The 20286-nt window shown below is 39.3% G+C and overlaps 1 long non-coding RNA gene across 1 annotated transcript in view; it reads right to left on the bottom strand.

Moving 5' to 3' along the window:
- LOC127525901 (uncharacterized) overlaps positions 1-19876 on the bottom strand; it is a 508475-nt gene extending 488599 nt beyond the window's left edge. Inside the window, exon 1 of the long non-coding RNA XR_007933516.1 lies at positions 19863-19876. This is a non-coding gene — a long non-coding RNA (uncharacterized LOC127525901). The remainder of the gene's footprint in view (positions 1-19862) is intronic.
- Positions 19877-20286: the final 410 nt, after the last annotated feature.

Below are 20286 nucleotides of genomic sequence, written 5' to 3'. Positions count from 1 at the left end.
CTGTTGTGCAGCTGGTAAACCACACGCAGAGACAGTAGCACAGGATACTCTCGATAGAGCAGTGATAGAAGGACACCAGCAGTTTTTGGGGGATGTAATTTTTCCTTACCCCATGTAGTTTGTAGTGGTTGCTGAGAAAAACTTTTAATTTTGTATTTTCAGAACCAAAATAATAAAGTTTCTCATAGACCCAATGGTGACCAACGCTGGAAGACAGCAAACATTATCAAAAATGTTCGTGAAAACTGTGTCATATTGCTTGTGTTATATCCATGCATCAAATTATCTAGTTGTATACTCATAATATGCAAAACACATGTATTTTTTTGCTGAAATACTGTTAAATAATTAACTCCAGAGAATGAAGTAGTCCATAAACAAGAAGACACAGGGTAGTATTTTTCAAGTGATGACAGGACTCTTAACCAATGAATGCAACCGAAACTAAATGTAACCTAATTTTGTTAAAATTTTCTTTGCTGTTGTCAAGAGCTGGTCACCATTGTGTCCTGTTTTATCAGAAACTTTATTATGTCCATTTTCTATGAAAGGATGAAACTGAAAAGTTTTCTCCACCATCACTACAAACTACACAGAGTAAGTAGAATTTAAAAAATATATTTTTGGGTTCAGTATTCCTTTAAGATGAAAGCACCATATTGCAATTTGTTTTGATATAGTTACCTCCATAATGAAATGATCATCGTATGAGCGCAGTTATGTTACTTTTGGTTGCTACACCCATTATTGTTCACGTGACATAGAAGTCACCTAATGTACTCATCTTTAGTTCTTGTCTATGGAAGATGGTGATGCTATAACTTCTGGCCTAAAAGCCGATGGATTCACAATTCAAAACACATTGTTTTTGCCCAGTGTTATGATCTTTACTTTTTATTATTTTTTGTGAGTTACATCTCATCTCCTGATCCTTCTTTTTTAAGAAAGGCCTGACCACCAAGCATTCGATGACAAGCCCTCTGCCCCCATTCCTAAATCCTGTCTCCACAGTGGGGCTCAGGTTTCCCTTTTCCAGGCAAGTGTACTGGATCCATGTGAATTTTTCCCATAATGAGCTTATGGACTGAAATTCATCTTGTCCCTCACCTGCTTCTCAGCCGATATGGGTGGGGTGCCATCTTAGAGTTGGGGTTGAGGTGCTTCCTCAAGCAAAGGAGTTTACGTATCTGAGGGTCTTGTTCACAAGTGAGGGAAGAAGGAAGCAGGAGGTCAACATGAAGATTGCATTTGCAGTCAAGCAGGTGATGATGAAGAGAGAGCTGAGTGGAAAGACAAAGCTCTAAATCTACTAGTCAGTCTATCTTCCTGTCCTCACCTATTGTCACAAGCTGTGGATAGTGACCAAAAGAACTAGACTGTGGATGCAAGCGGCAGAAGTCAGCTTCTTTTAAAGGGTGTCTTTCCTTAGAGATAGGGTGAGGTGCACAGACATTCAGGAGGAGCTCAAAGTAGAGCCACTGCACATCGAAAGGAGCAAATTGAGGTGGTTCACGGCATCTGATTAGGATGCATCCTGGATGCCTCCATGGGAAGTTGTTTCAGGCATGTCCAACCGGGACGAGACTGTGGGCCAAAACAAGAAGATGCTGGAGAGAATGTATCTCTGGGTTGGCCTGGGAATGCCTCAGTATCCCCCTGGAGGAGTTGGAAGAGGTGGCAGGGAAAACAGATGTCTAGGTGTCTTCACTTAGACTGTTGCCCTCATGACCCAAACCCAGGTCAGAAAATGGATGGATGAACAAAACTGAATCTGGTAATTCTACAATGTGCATTCATAACATAAGTGTCAATAATTAGTGACAGTTTGGTGAAAGTAATACAAGTCAGTATGAGGACATTTCTCCAATATCATTTTGACTTCTACTTTGTGTTTCTAGTTTTAATGTTCAGTTTTGTCTCACTCCTGGTATTCTGACTCATGCTTACTCCAAGAAAGAAATTTGGCCCATTCCTGTATAGCACAGAGCTCTCTGGACTTGACATATCACTTAAAGCATGAAGTGATGTACTATGGGAAATATAGAGTGCCGTCAGAAAGTTTTCAGACCCTTTTACTTTTGTTGCTTTTTCTTATGTTGGAGCATTGTGCTAAAATCATTTATTTAAATTCATTTTGGCCCTTGTAAATGCTATGTAGGATACACGGGCATCCTGACCGGGATGGAGATTAAGTTCTTACCTGTACAGGATGCCATAATGGAAAGACCATAGGACTGGAGATGCAACCTGGCCAGAATGCCCCATAATCCTCATCCTGGCTGGAATAACTCTATAAGGAGTGAACTGGCTGAATATGGATTACAGAAACTGTTCATAACGCGACACACGAAGGTGGCAGTGTTCCTAGAGACTGATCCAAATCAGGTCACCCACAGGATTGCATGGAAATGGGCATGTGGAAGTGTAGCCTTGCGTGCCACCAGAGGGGGCTGTTGGAAGATGACAATACTGTTTTGCAGGTGACCCGGAATCACTCACAACATGTAATACAGTGACATCAGAAGCAGGGCTTAGTCTAAAAAGAAGCCCACCGCATCACATTGTTGGGTCAGAGTCAGTAGGCAGCAGGCGACAGACACTATTTGAGTGAGGAAGAATCAACAGAAATTTTGTATTAATTATTGATCTATTGATAAGTGATATTTGGAAAGGTGCGGTGAATGAATAAATACCTTTTATCTAAATCCAGAATTGTGTTGGGCATTACTGTGTCTGTGGTTTGAGACTCGGGAGCGCCCCCTGGTGGTTACGCCCTCAAGCAACACTAAGTACTCCAGAAAGAAAAGCAAAAACAGGATTTTACACCTTTTTGTTAATTTAATAAAAATAAAAAAAACCTTAAAATCACATTGACATCAATTTTCAAACTCTTTTCTTTGACACTTGAAATTTGGTTAGGGTATTTCCCATTGTCTTGGTCATCATTAAAGTGTTTCTACACCTTGTTTGTAGTCCACCTGTGGACAGTTTAATTGATTGAGCATGATTAGGAAAAGCATACACTTGTCTACAGAAGGTCTCACATCAGAGGACAGACAAATCAAGCCATGGGGTCAAAGGAATTGCCTGCAGAGCTTGCACAGATATGAGGAAGGCTACAAAAAAATTCTGCAGCACTGGCTGTTCCCAAAAGTACAGTTGCTTTCATAATTTCTAAATGGAAAAAGTTTGGAACAACCACAGCTCTTTGTAGAGCTGGCCATGTGGCCAAGTTGAACAACTGAGGGAGAAGGGTCATGGTAAGAGACAGATGACCAAAAGCCTGATGTTGAATCTGTTTGAGCTCCAGAAAACCGGTGTGGAGATGTAACAAACTTTCAGAAGAATAGCCATCACTGCAACACTCCACTAACCTGGACGTTATGACAGTAGCCTCTCCTCAGGGTAAAAAAAACACAAGGAAGCCTACTTGAAGTTTGCATAAGGCATCAAAAGGACTCTCAGACAGCGAGGAACAAGATTCTCCAGTATGATGAAACCAAGATTAGTGTCATGCCTGAATGAAGAAGCTAGGCACCTCTCTTCACAAGGAGAAAACAATTCCAACTGTGAAGCAGGGTGGTGGCTGTGAGACTCTGCAGGGTCGAGGAAAAGATGAACAGAGCAAAACACTGAGATATCCTTACTGAAAACCTGCTCCAGGGAGCTCTGGACTGAATTTACTTTTTAAAAGGGCAATAAACCCTGAAAAAAGCAAAGATAACACAGGAGGGTCTTAAAGACAGCCCTGTGAATGTCCTTGAGTGGCCCAGGATCTGCACAGAAGAATCACACAAAAATCCTCAATTCCAGGTGTGTGACACCTGTTGCATCAAGAACAAGAGAAGACATCAAGATGTCCATCCATCCATTTTCCAACCTGCTGAATCCGAACACAGGGTCACGGGGGTCTTGTGGAGCCAATCCCAGTCAACACAGGGCACAAGGCAGGAACCAATCCCGGGCAGGGTGCCAACCCACCGCAGGTCAACATGATATTCAGTTTTTATTTTTAATAAATCTGTAATGGCTCCTAAAATCTTGTTTATCATTGTGGGGTATTGAATGATCCGTAATGAGGGGAAAGATTAATTTAAATGATTTCAGCCTAAGGCGGAAATATAACAAAATGTGAAAAAGTTAAGGAGTCTGAATACTTTATGAATCCACTGTAGATGGCAAAAATCCTAAAAAGACTGCAAACCCCACAAGATGATTTTAGGATACAATTGTTTACCTCATGGAAAAAGAAACCGTCAACCATGTGACTAGCTGAAGATGTGAAAGGGACTGATGTCAAACGGCAAGCTTCAAAGGCCAGGGGTGTGTGACTTTTAGCACGAAAGACAGAAATGTACATGTACATGTATATATATATATATACAGTACACAATATATATTGTGATGCCTAAGGGCACGTACAGTTGCCTTAACATCGACACAGACAGGCAGGATGCTACTTGCCACACTGCACATGGTTAATTTACAGGAAACACTGTCCATACAGCACAGTCCCTTCTCTGAGCCAGTACTTTCATCTCCATTCCACCTGACGAGCTTCATTTTACTTCCTTTTGACTCAGCCAGTGAGTGGTGGTATCTGGCTCCTTTCACAGGGCACCCGGAAGGAGTCCAGGTGCCAAACGAGCTTCTCCCTGCAGCACTTCTGGGTGTGGCAGAAGTGCTGCCAAATAGGGCCCTGCAAGCACCCAGGCACCCCCCTGGTGGAGGCCATGCACCACTGGAAGCCAAGAGGGCTGCCCTCTGTCAGTCCAGGGGAGAACAATACTTTCTCCCCTGGTCCTTCCATAGTAAGGGCCCTGGCTGTCTACCACTATATATACTGTATATATATACTGTATATATTTAGTATAAAATCTTGAGATTTTGAAAAAAAGTCTTGAAAAGTCTTGACCATCTCTTAATCATTTTTTTTTAAATTTTATTAATTTTATTGTAATCATTCCATACAAACAGATCAATTTTTACAAAAGATAGGATTGAAAACAAGTCACCCCCCACCCCTGAGAGAGAGAGAGCATGGCCAACAGAGTAAAGGCTTGTAGACATACCTAAATTGATGAGTTTAAATGGGCAATAGAGATAAATGGAGAAGAAAAAAAAATGTGGAGATAATTGCTTCCTTGGTGCATTAAGAACTTATTCTAAGATATTATGGATTAGATCCTGCCAGGTTTTGAAAAAATTCTGTACAGATCCTAACTGAATATTTGATTTTTTCCAATTTCAAATAATATAAAACATTGGTTTCCCACTGACTTAAAAGAGGAGAATTAGGATTCTTCCAGTTTAGCAAAATAAGTGTGCGTGCCGAAAGTGTAGTGAATGCAATCACCGTTTGTTTGTCCTTCTCCACTTTAAATCCATCTGGAAGAACACCGAACACAGCTGTTAATGGGTTAGGAGGGATTATGACACCAAGGCTGTCTGAAGGGCACTTAAAAATTTTGCTCCAAAATGATGTTAATTTGGTGCAGGCCCAAAACATGTGACCCAATGAGGCTGGAGCTTGATTGCAGCGTTCGCAGGTTGGATCTTGCCCTGGAAACATTTTGGAAAGTTTTAGGCGAGACAGATGTGTTCGATATATAATTTTGAGTTGAATAATTGTATGCTTTGCGCATATGGAGCTCAAGTGAAGTCTCTGCATTGCTATTTTCCACTCCTTTTCTGATATATTGATTAAGAGATCTTTTTTCAATTGTCCTCTTGGATCTTTAAAAGGGAGGAACTGCAAGATAATTTTATATATTGCAGAGATGATGTCTAAGTCCTTGAAATTGAGCAATATTTTTTCCAGCATGGAGGAGGGCACAAGATGAGGAAAATCGGGCAGGTTCTGTTTAACAAAGTTCCTAATTTGAAGAGAGTGAAAGAAATGTGTAGCTGGAAAGTTAATTTGGAATGTAATTGTTCATAGGATGCAAATATGTTGTCTATATAAAGATCTCTAAGCAATTTAATCCCAAAACGTTTCCAGATATTAAAAACTGCATATGTTTGCGAGGGTTGAAAGAGGTGGTTCTCTTGCAGAGGTGCCACAGATAAAAGATTCTCCATCTTAAAATGCTTTCTACATTGGTTCCATATTCTGAGTGAGTGAAGCACAATTGGGTTATTAGTATATTGCTGATAACTTGCATTTATTGGGACACAAAGCAGGGAATATAAAGAAGTACTGCAGTGTTTTACTTCCATTGCGAATAAAGCCTGTGGATGTTCATCTATTTGTGTCCAGGTTTTTATAGCTTGTATGTTTGCTGCCCTGTAATAAAACTGAAAGTTGGGTAGAGCAATGCCACCTTCTGCCTGAGGTCTTTGAAGGGACGCTCTTTGGATACGTGGGTGTTGTGAGTTCCAAATAAATGAGGTTATTGTTGAATCTAATTGCTTAAAAATGATTTATTAATGTATGTTGGAATGTTTTGAAATAAAAAAGTAGCTTAGGAAGAATATTCATCTTAACAATGTTAATTCTTCCAGCTAGAGGTAGATGAAGGGTTGACCATCTATGCAAGTCTTGCTTAATTTTTCCATACAGACCGTGAAATTTTGTTGATAAAGAGCTTTAAGTTTACTTGTGATATTTTCCCCTAGGTATTTAAACTGATCTGCGATGATAAAAGGGAAGGTATCCAATCTAATATTGTGTGCTTGAGAATTCACTGGAAAGAGCACACTTTTATTCAAATTAATTCTGAGACCAGAGATCTTTTGAAATTCTGTAAGTGCTGTTAACACTGCAGGCACAGAATTTTGTGGGTCTGATATATACAGTACCATATCATCTGCATATAGAGAAATTATCTGTTCCAGTCCTTCTCTGAAAATCCCCTTTATCTGATATGAATTTTGACAGTGGACCGCCAGTGGTTCAATGGCAACTGCAAATAGCAGTGGTGACAAGGGGCAACCTTGTCTGCTACCACGTTCTAGTTTAAAGTAGTCTGAACAAATGTTGTTAATACAAACTGAAGCTTTTGGATTGATATACAGTAGTTTGATGCATGCACAAATGTTCGGGCCAAACCCAAATTTCTCTAATGTAGTGAAAAGGTATTTCCATTCAATCATGTCAAATGCTTTTTCTGCATCCAATGATAATAAAATTTCTGGGGTGTTTGACTTTGTTGGTGAGTATATTACATTAAACAGGCGTCAAAGATTGGAAGATAAGTGTCGACTCTTGATAAATCCAGTTTGATCTTGTGATATCACCGAAGGCATCACTTTCTCCATCCTTCTAACTATGATTTTTGAGAGTATCTTAACATCATTATTCAGAAGTGAAATTGGTCTATATGATGCACATTGTGATAAGTCCTTATTTTATTTAGGAAAGACGGTGATTAATGCTTGGCGAAAAGTTTGAGGTAGAATTTGATTGTTTCTAGCTTCTGTAAATGTTGCTAATAGGAGGGGAGCTAGCTGAGTGGAGAATTTCTTATAAAATTCTGCAGGGTAGCCATCAGGGCCTGCTGCTTTCCCACCTTGAAGTGACTTTATAGCATCTAGTAATTCTGATAGCGCCAGAGGTTTATCCAGTTCCTCTGGACTAAAAATACCTATTTGTGGCATCTGTAATGTATCCAGAAATGCATTAGATTGTGTATTGTCTTCTTTAAACTCAGTAGAATATAAGGATTAATAGTAGTCTCTAAATGTGTGCATTATATTTTTATGGTCAATGATTTCATCTCCGTTTGTGTTGGTGATTACTGGGATTGCATTGCAAACTTCTTGCTTGTGGATTTGTTGAGCTAAAAGCTTATTAGCTTTCTCTCCGTGTGCATAGTAATGATGTCTGGATTTATAAATTTGTTGTTCAGTTTCTTTAGTTGTCAAGAGGTTGAGTTCTGAATGCAGAGCCTGCCTTTTCTTATGTAGAGCCTCGCTTGGAAGCCTGGCATGTTCTTCATTTACTGTAGTAATTTCATTTTTTAGCTCTGATAATTTCTTGGTTTCTAATTTATTCCTGTGGGAAAGATATGAACTAATCTGTCCTCTTAAGAAGGCCTTTAAAGTTTCCCAGAGTATTCCTGCAGAAACCTCTGAAGATGTATTTGTCTGTAGGAAAAAACTGTTTTGTTTGGATATAAATTCAGTAAAGTTCTCGTCTACTAATAGAAGCGGGTTAAGGCACCATCTGCAAGGTGAGTGTATGGGGCATAGTGACTTTAGCTCCAAGATCAGAGGTGCATGGTCGGAAATAACAATAGCATCGTACTTGCAAGATTTAATCGTAGGCAAGAAATTATTATCTATATATTAAGAAATAATCAGTTCTTGAGTAGCAATGATGTACTGGTGAGTAGAAAGAATATGTTCTTGAGTTTGGGTTTAGAAACCTCCAGGGGTCTGATAAGTTGTGGTCAGTTACAAACTGTGTAATTGTCTTTGCAGTGTTAGATGTCATCACCCCTGTGACAGGAGTCCTATCTAAGAGTGGATTTAAAACACAATTAAAGTCCCCAGCCATTATAATTTTATGAGTGTTCACATTGGGAATGGATGCAAATACATTTTGCATGAATTTCTTATCATCAACATTCTGTGCATAAACATTTATCAAAATCATTTTACAGTTAAATAAGTTGCCCATGACCATCACATATCTCCCTTCAGGATGAGATACTACATCTGATGCTACAAATGAGACTGTTCTATGTATGAGGATTCCCACACCTCTAGTTTTCTTTGTAAAGCTAGAATGGAACATTTTGGCCAGTCCAGTCCTTTTGCAGGCGGAACTGATCCTTGCTTAGTAAGTGAGTCTCCTGTAAAAATACTATTTTAGTGTTTAAACCTGTTAGGTGAGAGAATACTTTCTTTCTCTTTAATTCGTGATTCAGGCCTTTAACATTCCAGCTCACAAAGTTAACTGTCCCATCATGGAGACATTGATTCTAAATTTTTGATGTCATTTTATAGTCTTAACTGGAAGTGAGACAGCTTTAACCTTAATTTCCTATTTCCCCACAGGTAATTGCTATGCAGCCTATTGTTACATTGGTAGTTATAAATATAGGGATTAAAAGGATAGATTAGATATAGCCTGCTCTCTTTCTCTCCCCCCCTTATCCCCCCACCCCCACATTTTGCCTCCACACGAGAGGCTGGACCCCACTTCACAAAGTCCCGGTCCTATGACATACCTAGAGACAGAGCACGTCCAAAGCAAGACGAGCCCCCACGCAGCGACGTTTGAGGATTAGAAAGTAGAGATATCTACTGCCAATATAGTCTAAACACTATATGCCTAAAATATAATCATTAACATACTATAAGCATAAGATATAAAATCTTCAGAAATCTTAAAGTATTGAGATAATAAACCCAGGGAATGGTGTTAGAAAGTGGTCCAGGATATGCATAGTAAATCCTAATGCAATAATAACAATAACAATAAACCAAGGGTATGATGTTAAACAGTCCCATTTAGGGTAGTAAAAAAAAAAAAATTTATTTCTTCCACACACATGTCTATAACTGTAATTAAGACATAAACAGAAAGCGTCCGAGTAATGTAAAGAATGTATAATTATAATACCTGTATCATTACTATTGGATCAGACAGCAGGTGATATCTCCTTGCCATGCCATGACAGGATGCGACTCACTATTGTGTTTCAGAATAGTCTCGGGATCAGCATTCTTAATTCTTGTTCTGCTTCCTCCTTGCTGGGGAAGATGTAGTATCGGCCTTGAACATCCACTTTCAGTTTGGCAGGATACAAGAGGCTGTATTTGATATTGGCTAGCCATAACCGCTGTTAGATGTTGTAGAAGGCTGCCCGTTTAGCAGCTGTTGCGGGAGAGAAATCAGGGAAGATACGGATGTGGTTATTTTCAAATATAATTTCTTGCTTGTGTCTGAGGAGTGCCATCACATCTAGGTTACATAATAATCTCTCAAAGCGGACAATAAAAGACCTAGGTCTAAAGGTATTTGATCCGCATATGCAATAAGCTGCTGCTATCTCGGTATCTGATTTAAAGTCCTCTCCAATTATTTTAGAGAATAGTTCAACTGTGAATTTCACTGGGTTTGGATTTCACGATTCTCAGGTAGACCTTCAATTCTAATATTATTCCTTCTGCTTCCATCTTCCAAAGCGGCAAGTCTGTCTCCAAGTTTTTTGCATTCAGAATTGGCAGCTGTTGCTTTTCCATCAGCAGTGGATGCTAGATTTTCGGCTATTTCAATTCGAGTCGTGAATGACTGCTTAACATCCTCCAGCTAATCAGCAAGTGTGCTCAGTTTAGATGCATTTTCCTGAATGTGCTCCTCAATTTTTTCCAGCATACATTTAAGGCCACCTCAAAGAGAGTATATATGCATTTCTCCAAGTCTTTATTATCCTGCCCCTCTTATCCATTTTTCACCATGCACACGGTCCTCTCACCTCTCATGTGAATGCTTTTGTCAGACACACTTCCTGCGCTCTCAGCTCTTATAAATGTTTACGTTTTCATCACTTTAAGTTCCCAATAAAAGAAGACTTATTACGTCCAAATCTTATTGAAGAATTATCAACAGAAGGAATGAGTACACGGGGAATCCTAGCACCGAGAAACTATGTAGTCAAACAAATTAACATGAAAATTGTTAATCAGTTACACAGCAAATTGGTTAAATGCATATCAATAGACTGGTGGTGATGGTGCAGAAGATGAAAACATCAACTTACAATATTCCGAAGAACCGTTAACACCGTACGGTCTTCCACCGGCTGAATTACTGTAGAAAGAAGGATGTATCGTAATGTTATTGAGTGATGGGCAATGCATTTTGACAAGATTAGTTGTATTCAAAATTGGTCGAACAATTCTGACATGTAAAATGATATTCATATTAACATGTTTGGAGTTTCCCGTTAGAATAGATTTTGTTATGACAATTAATGAATCACAAGGATAAACATTCGAAAAAGTCGGTTTATTTATTAGAGAGAAAGAAATTATATTCACTCACGGGCAGTTATACGTTGCGTTGTCACGATATAAGTCCAAACATGGAATCAAAATTCAATGCGATATTGACGAAAAGTTAAATTGTAAATTGTTTTTACTGAAGTTTTACAGTAAAAGTGTAAGTATAAAAAGTATTTGCATGTTAATTTCAAAGCCAAACAGAACAAAAACGTATAATGCAACGATACCTCTAACACAACATGAAGCATAACTTTCTTTCAGTTTATTACATTTTACTATTTTTTACTATGGTTAATTACTCGCTGTAAGGTAAAATAGTTAGTTCTATTATGCATATATAACAAGTCCCATGAAAATAACAATCTGTTTAAATTGTACATTCACTTCCTCATACACAAGCAGCAGAGCCGTGAAGTGGCTAGCACGTAGTGCCTGCCCGGGGATTGGCAAGCAAAGCGAGCAGGGGGCAGAGCCCCCTAGTATAGATAGATAGATAGATAGATAGATAGATAGATAGATAGATAGATAGATAGATAGATAGATAGATAGATAGATAGATAGATAGATAGATAGATAGATAGATAGATAGATAGATAGATAGATCATTTTATATACATATTTAAATATATATAATTACAGTACATAGTAATTAGATACTCAAAACACATTAAATGAAAATAAAAATGGACTGTAACTCACAAAAGCACTTGCACAGATAGATTGCAGGAAAGAAAACAATCAAAACAAAATACCAAAATAAATAAATTCAACAAAAGAAAACAGAAACAAGGGACAGAACGCCAGTTAAACCATAGCAGGTATTGGACAGAGAGATCTTGAAGGAGAAAGGACAAATGTTTTAACTTACTTATACTGAAGCAAAATCAAAAGAATTGGTTTTACAATCATACATCCTATTTTCTAAAACCATGAGTCACTATGGGTTATGGGAAGAGGCACTTCCTGTGTAGAGGAACCATAAGGGGTTTCCTTTACTGCATTTGCTGGCACACACAACCCTGTTAAGGAAGGGAGGCTTTTCCGATTGATGGCCAAAGTTTACACCTTTGACAGGATTTCAGGATCATCCAAAGGTATCAAAACAATCTGTGGTCTTTTAAGTTGTTTTCTGGATTCAGAAAGTATTCAGACCACTTCACTTTCAGCACACTTTATTGAGTGTTTGATTTATTTATAAATGGATACAGTTTCCATATTTGCCTATTATGATGCACTCAAAAACCTTTGATGACAAAGGTCTGCAAACTTGTTAAAAATAAAAAAACCCTGAAATCTCTCTCTCCAACCTGTTTGCTTAACTTCTCCTTGAGATGTGTCTAGAACATGATTGGAGTCCCCTTGTGGCAAATTGATTTGATCAGACATCATTTAGAAAGGCACACAGCTGTGTATATAACGTCCTACAATTCACAATTCATGTCAGGACAAAAATCAAGCCATGAAGTCCAAGGAACTTTCTATAGACCTCATTGATAAAAATTCTGGTAAGCATAGATCAGGGAAAGGTTATAAAGCCATTTGTAGAGCTTTGGATGTTCCCAGGAGCACAGTGACATCAGTAATTGTGAAATGGAAAAAGCTTGGAACAAAATGTGATTATTCCTGGAGTTTGTTGTCTAGCAGCAGTGGGTAACCAGGCAAGACCAGGAACCCAATGGTCACTCTAACAGAACTTCAGAAGCCCCCTGCTTTAATGGGAGAACCTGATAGAAGAATGGCCATCTCAAAAAACACCATCAGTCAGGAGTATATGACAGCCAACATGAAGTTTGCCAAGTGACATTTAAAAGACCCCGAGGGCATGGTCTAATGGTACAAAAATTGAACTCTTTGGGCTGAACACCAAGCACTATGTCTGTCAAAGACCAGGCACTGCTCATCAGCTGACAAATACCATCCCTATGGTAAAGCATGGTGGTGGAAGCATCATGTTATGGCAGAGTAGGGAGAGGGAGACTGATCAGAAATGAGGAAAGGATGAAGGCAGCCAAATACAGAGAGGTCCTTGAAGAAAACCAGAGTGCACATGACCTCAGACCAGATCAGCGGTTCTCCTTTCAGTATAACAATGACAAAAAGCATGTAGCTAATGCTGGTGTAGCTGGTGTGGGACAAGTGTCTAACTGTCTGTGAGTGGCCCAGCCAAAGGCCAGACTTAAACTCCATAAAGCATCTGTGGAGAGACCTGAAGATGGTTGATTATAGACACTTTACATCTTCATCCTGTTTGAAGGCTTGGTATATCAGGCTCCTTAGCTTGTAGGCCACAGTGTATCAAGCATTCATAATTTGTTGACATGCCGTTTTAGACAGATCAGTGCAGAGAAAGCACTGTCTCTTAACAGTCATGGGTGGCAGCTTCTAATAATAATAATAATACATTTTATTTATACAAGTGCCTTTCTAAGAACTCAAGGACACTGAACAAACAATACATAAATAAAAAAACACATTATAAACAACTTAAAACATCAGAAACTACAGAAAATATAAAAATTAAAATCAAACAAAGCCACTGTAATCATAGAGAAAAGGCCATTTTGAACAGATGGGTTTTAAGTTTACATTTGAAAGCTGAGAATGATTCAGCATTTCTAAGCTCAGTAGGTAGTGAGTTCCAGAGCTTGGGAGCAGAACGGCTGAATGCTCTTCTCCCCATGGTGGTTAGACGGGTGAGAGGGATGGAGGAAGAGGATCGAAGGTTATGGGAGGGAATGGCAACATGAAGAAGGTTGGACAGATATGGAGGGGCGAGGTTATGAATGGCCTTAAATGTTAACAGCAGAATTTTAAAATCAATTCAAAACTTAATCGGAAGCCGATGAAGCTACTGCAAGACCGGAGTAATATGGTGAATAGATGAGGTTCGAGTAATGATGTGAGCAGCAGAATTCTGGACTAGCTGAAGCTTGTGGAGAGATTTATTAGAGAGACCAAAGAGGAGTGAATTGCAATAGTCAACACGAGAAGTAACAAGACTGTGAATAAGAATGGCAGTGGTATGGGGAAGAGGGAGAGATGGATATGATTAATATTACGTAGGTGGAAGTAAGCAGACCGGGTGATGTTATTAATGTGAGATTGGAAAGATAGAGTACTATCAAGGGTGACACCCAGACTCTTGACCTGAGGTGATGGGGAAACAAAGGAGTTATCAATAACAAGTGAAAGATTATTGGCTTTGGATAATGATGATTTTGTACCAATGTGGAGAACCTCAGTTTTGTCACTGTTTAATGTAAGAAAATTTGAAGAAAACCAGGGTTTGATTTCAGCAATGCAGTCAATAAGCAAAGATGGCGGAAAAGAAGAGGTGGGTTTACTAACAAGGTAGAGCTGGGTGTCATCAGCATAACAGTGAAAGTTAATGTTATATTTACAAAAGATATTGCCAAGGGGAAGGAGGTAAATAATAAAAAGAAGTCAGAGCCCTGAGGCACACCTGAAGTAACAGCGGTGGGTTGGGATGTGAAAGTTTTAAGCTGAATGAACTGAGTTCGGCCTGAGAGGTAGGATCTGAACCAATCTAGTGGAGTGTGGGTAATGCCAATCAAAGATAATCTATTGAGAAGAGTAGTGTGACAAATAGTATCAAAGACCGCACTCAGATCAAGGAGCATGAGAATTATAATTAAATCAGAGTTAGCAGCCATAAGAAGGTCGTTGGTAATTTTAACAAGTGCCGTTTCTGTACTGTGAAGGAGGCGAAAACCAGACTGGAACTCTTCATATAGATTATTATGAGAAATGTGGGAGTGAAGTCGGATAGCTGAATTTTTTCAAGAATTTTGGAGATAAAGGGCAAATTAGAAATAGGGTGTTAATTACAGAAATTTGTCAGATCGGCACCAGGTTTTTTCAGTATTGGGTTATTGCAGCAGTTTTAAAAGATGAAGGAAGAGCTTCTAGTCAGCAAAACTGAACAGTTCTGTTGGCAGGGAAATTAGTCTGATTTGTTTTGCACGTGTTAAGTTAAGAGGTCACCATAATACTTTTAGGGAATTCTGTTGATGTGTGTCAGCACTTGGTTTGTAATATTTCTCATTCATTTTACAAACGTTGTACTATTTTTAAACTAGGATGCAAACATCATACCATTCACTGTGTATTTTAAACTCAATCCAAACATGAGGCAGCTGTATTAACCCAACAAATAAAGAAAGAAAAGGGGAAAAAAACACAAAACTATCTTTGGCATTCAGTGTAAGCAATGAGTCACTGTGGATTATGGGAAGAGGGGCTTAATGTATAGAGGACCCTTAAGAGCTTTCCGCTACTGGACTTGCAGGCACACACAGCCCTGTTAGGGAAGGAAGGCCAAAGTTTACACCTTTGACGAGATTTCAGGATCATTCAAAGGCTGGCTATCTATCTATCTATCTATCTATCTATCTATCTATCTATCTATCTATCTATCTATCTATCTATCTATCTATCTATCTACAGTTAGGTCCATAAATATTTGGACAGAAACAACTTTTTTCTAATTTTGGTTCTGTACATCACCACAATGAATTTTAAATGAAACAACTAAGATGCAGTTGAAGTGCAGACTTTCAGCTTTAATTCAGTGGGGTGAACAAAACGATTGCATAAAAATGTGAGGCAACTAAAGCATTTTTTTAACACAATCCCTTCATTGCTGGGGCTCAAAAGTAATTGGACAATTGACTCAAAGGCTATTTCATGGGTAGGTGTGGGCAAGTCCGTCGTTATGTCATTATCAATTTTAGCAGATAAAAGGCCTGGAGTTGATTTGAGGTGTGGTGCTTGCATGTGGAAGATTTTGCTGTGAACAGACAACATGCGGTCAAAGGAGCTCTCCATGCAGGTGAAAGAAGCCATCTTTAAGCTGCAAAAACAGAAAAAAACCCATCTGAGAAATTGCTACAATATTACAAGTGGCAAAATCTACAGTTTGGTACATCCTGAGAATGAAAGCAAGCACTTGTGAACTCAGCAACGCAAAAAGACCTGGGCGTCCACGGAAGACAACAGTGGTGGATGATCGCAGAATCATTTCCATGGTGAAGAGAAACCCCTTCACAACAGCCAACCAAGTGCACAACACTCTCCAGGGGGTTGGCGTATCGATATCCAAGACTACCATAAAGAGAAGACTGCATGAAAGTAAATACAGAGGGTGCACTGCAAGGTGCAAGCCACTCATAACCCTCAAGAATAGAAAGGCTGGATTGGACTTTGCTAAAGAACATCTAAAAAAGCCAGCACAGTTCTGGAAAAACATTTTTTGGACAGATGAAACCAAGATCAACCTCTACCAGAATGATGGCAAGAAAAAAGTATGGAGAAGGCGTGGAACAGCTCATTATCCAAAGCATACCACATCATCTGTAAAACATGGTGGAGGCAGTGTGATAGCTTGGGCGTGCATGGCTGCCAGTGGCACTGGGACACTAGTGTTTATTGATGATGTGACACAGGACAGAAGCAGCCGAATGAATTCTGAGGTGTTCAGGGACATACTGTCTGCTCAAATCCAGTTAAATGCAGTCAAATTGATTGGGTGGCATTTCATGATACAGGTGGACAATGACCCAAAACATACAGCCAAAGCAACCCAGGAGTTTATTAAAGCAAAGAAGTGGAAAATTCTTGAATGGCCAAGTCAGTCACCTGATCTTAACCCAACTGAGCATGCATTTCACTTGTTGAAGACTAAACTTCAGACAGAAAGGCCCACAAACAAACAGCAACTGAAAGCCGCTGCAGTAAAGGCCTGGCAGAGCAATAAAAAGGAGGAAACCCAGCAACTGGTGATGTCCATGAGTTCAAGACTTCAGGCTGTCATTGCCAGCAAAGGGTTTTCAACCAAGTATTAGAAATGAACATTTTATTTCCAGTTATTTAATTTGTCCAATTACTTTTGAGCCCCTGAAATGAAGGGATTGTGTTAAAAAAATGATTTAGTTGCCTCACATTTTTATGCAATCGTTTTGTTCACCCCACTGAATTAAAGCTGAAAGTCTGCACTTCAACTGCATCTGAGTTGTTTCATTTAAAATTCATTGTGGTAATGTACAGAACCAAAATTAGAAAAAAGTTGTCTCTGTCCAAATATTTATAGACCTAACTGTATCTATCTATCTATCTATCTATCTATCTATCTATCTATCTATCTATCTATCTATCTATCTATCTATCTATCTATCTATCTATCTATCTGTCTATCTAGCAAATGCAGTAAAGGTAACCCCTTATGGTTCCTCTACACAGAAGCCCCTCTTCCCATAACCCATAGTGACTCATGGTTTTAGAAAATAGGATGTATGACCGTGAAACCAGTTCTTTTGATTTTGCTTCGGTAAAAGTAAGTTAAAACATTTGTCCTTTCTCCTTCAAGATACTCTCTACCCAATACCTGGTATGGCTTAACTGGTGTTCTGTCCCTTGTTTCTGTTTTCTTTTGTTGAATTTATTTATTTTGGTATTTTGAATTGATTGTTTTGTTTCTGGCAATTTGTCTATGCAAATGCTTTTGTGAGTTACAGTCCTTTGTTATTTTCATTTAATATGAAATGAGTGTCTAATTACTATGTACTGTAATTGTATCTATCTATCTATCTATCTATCTATCTATCTATCTATCTATCTATCTATCTATCTATCTATCTATCTATCTATCTAAAGCTAATGAAAATGAAATGTGTTTCCTTAATAGCAATAATTGCTTACTAGTCGGGAAAGTGGCTGGCGTGAAGCTATAGGAAAATGCAATCTAAAAACTCTTTGAATTAATGAAAGAGTCAGTGGGACTTTTGGTGCAAAATTTGGGAAAATATGAGCATAAAAGAGTCAGAGCCCAAAGTGTTTCAAAAAGTATTTTTTGCATATTGCAAATATGGAAACATAGAAGAGAAATGTATTTTGAAGGAATATAACTGCTGTATTAAATGAAAGGATGTAATAAATATTGAGCACTGCCAGACTTACTGATGACGCTCAGTACAAAGCTGACCCATTTAAAGATTAAGCAGATGAAGTGCAGCTATTTTAAACTGGGCAAGTGGCCCGAGTTCCCAGCCTTTAAATAACTGGGAGCACACTAAGAGGATCAACAAGAAGAGGAGCGTGCGCATGTGTGCTTCGAGGAGCATGTGAATATGTCAGCGAGAGGGTGGAGGGCAGCTGCAACAGAGACAAAATGTTCCTAACAGTTGCTAATAACTGTATCCACCACAAAAATGAGTTCAACATTACAGAGGTCTTCAAGAGTTAGGAAGTACACTTCCTGTAAAAAATCATATTTAATTACTCATTTATGATATGTTTTGTTTTACAGATTTTAGGCCTGTAAGTACCATGCTGTTAATGGTGTTTTTCAACCTAAGCACATAATCTAATGGAATGTCTACATACAAGTGATTAGATATCCATGCATCCTTTCATTTAACCTGATCCAGTTGCAGGGTATCAGCGCTCAGGAGTGTATCCTTGCAGCATCAGGTGATGAACAGGAACTAACCATGGAGAAGATGGCAGTCCATAGTAGGCTACATGCCCTCAGAAAGCACCAGCTTAGACTTGACACCTGCCAGGATGGATCTATAGATTAACAAAGTGCTCAGCTAATCCTTGTCTTCCGAGCAGTATTGTAAACTACGATTCATCAGACCTCTGCCCATATTTATCAGGCATCTCAGGATTACTCCTAGGAATTGCATTAAAAGTCTGACTAATGTCACACATGTGTGCATGGGAGGCAGCTAAAGGGCTCAAATGGATGTAATTACATACCAGACCAGGGGATGGCATTCTTCACTGATCTTTTCTCTCTTTCTTCTGTAGAAAATCCTACCCGTGTCTAAGGACATCACTTCTGATTCCAGTCATTCAGACATCATTTCAGGTTCTTGTCATTTTTACATCACTTCTTACAGTTCACTTATATAACTGCCATTTTCATTTTATTACTCACTCCTGTTTTGAACACCAGTCTGTGAAAGACATATTTTCTTGCCTCCTTCTTCTTCTTTTGGCTTCTCCCATTAGGGATTGCCATAGCAGATCATCTTCTTCCATATCTTCCTGTCCTCTCCATCTTATTCTGTTACACCCATCACCTGCATGTAATCTCTCACCACATCCATAAACCTTCGCTTAGGCCTTCCTCTTTTCCTCTTCCCTGGCAGCTCTATCCTTAGCATCCTTCTCCCAATATACCCAGTATCTCTCCTCTGCACATGTCCAAACCAGCGCAATCTCGCCTCTCTGACTTTGTCTCCCAACCATCCAATTTGAGCTGACACTCTAATGTCCTCATTTCTAATCCTATCCATCCTCGTCACACCCAATGCAAATCTTAGCATCTTTAACTCTGCTACCTCCAGCTCTGTCTTCTGCTTTCTGGTCAGTGCCACCGTCTCCAACCCATATAACATAGCTGGTCTCACTACTGTCCTGTAGACCTTCCATTTCACTCTTGCTGATACTCGTCTGTCACAAATTACTCCTGACACTCTTCTCCACCCATTCCACCCTGCCTGCACTCTCTTTTTCACTTCTCTTCCACAATCCCTGTTACTCTGTACTGTTGATCCCAAGTATTTAAACTCATCCATCTTCACCATCTCTACTCCTTACATCCTCACCATTCCTCTGACCTCCCTCTCATTTACACACATGTATTCTGTCTTGTTCTTAATGACCTTCATTCCTCTCCTCTGTAGAGCATATCTCCACCAACCTGCTCCCTGCTATCACTACAGATCATAATGTCATCAGCAAACATCATAGTCGGGGGACTCCTGTCTAATTTCATTTGTCAACCTGTCTATCCCCATGCAAATAAGAAAGGGCTCAGTGCCGATCCCTGATGTAATCCCACCTCCAGCTTGAATGCATCCGTCGCTCCTACCGCAGACCTCACCACTGTCACACTTCCCTCGTACATATCGTGTACAACTCTTACGTACTTCTCTGCCACTCCCGACTTCTCATACAATACCACAGCTCCTCTCGAGGCTCTCTGTCGTATGCTTTCTCCAGGTCCACAAAGACGCAATGCAACTCCTTCTGGCCTTCTCTAAACTTCTCCATCAACATCCTCAGAGCAAACATTGCATCTGTGGTGTTCTTTCTTGGCATGAAACCATACTGCTGCTCACTAATCATCACCTCACTTCTTAACCTAGCTTCCACTACTCTTTGCCATAACTTCATGCTGTGGCTCATCAATTTTATTCCACTGTAGTTACTGCAATCCTGCACATTCCCTTATTATTAAATATCTGTACCAGTACACTTCTTCTCCACTACTCAGGCATCCTCTCACTTTCCAAGATTCCA

The sequence above is a fragment of the Erpetoichthys calabaricus genome, chromosome 1, assembly GCF_900747795.2.
Source record: "Erpetoichthys calabaricus chromosome 1, fErpCal1.3, whole genome shotgun sequence".
NCBI classification, from domain to species: domain Eukaryota; kingdom Metazoa; phylum Chordata; class Cladistia; order Polypteriformes; family Polypteridae; genus Erpetoichthys; species Erpetoichthys calabaricus.
This window is presented reverse-complemented; position numbering and strand designations above follow the sequence as displayed.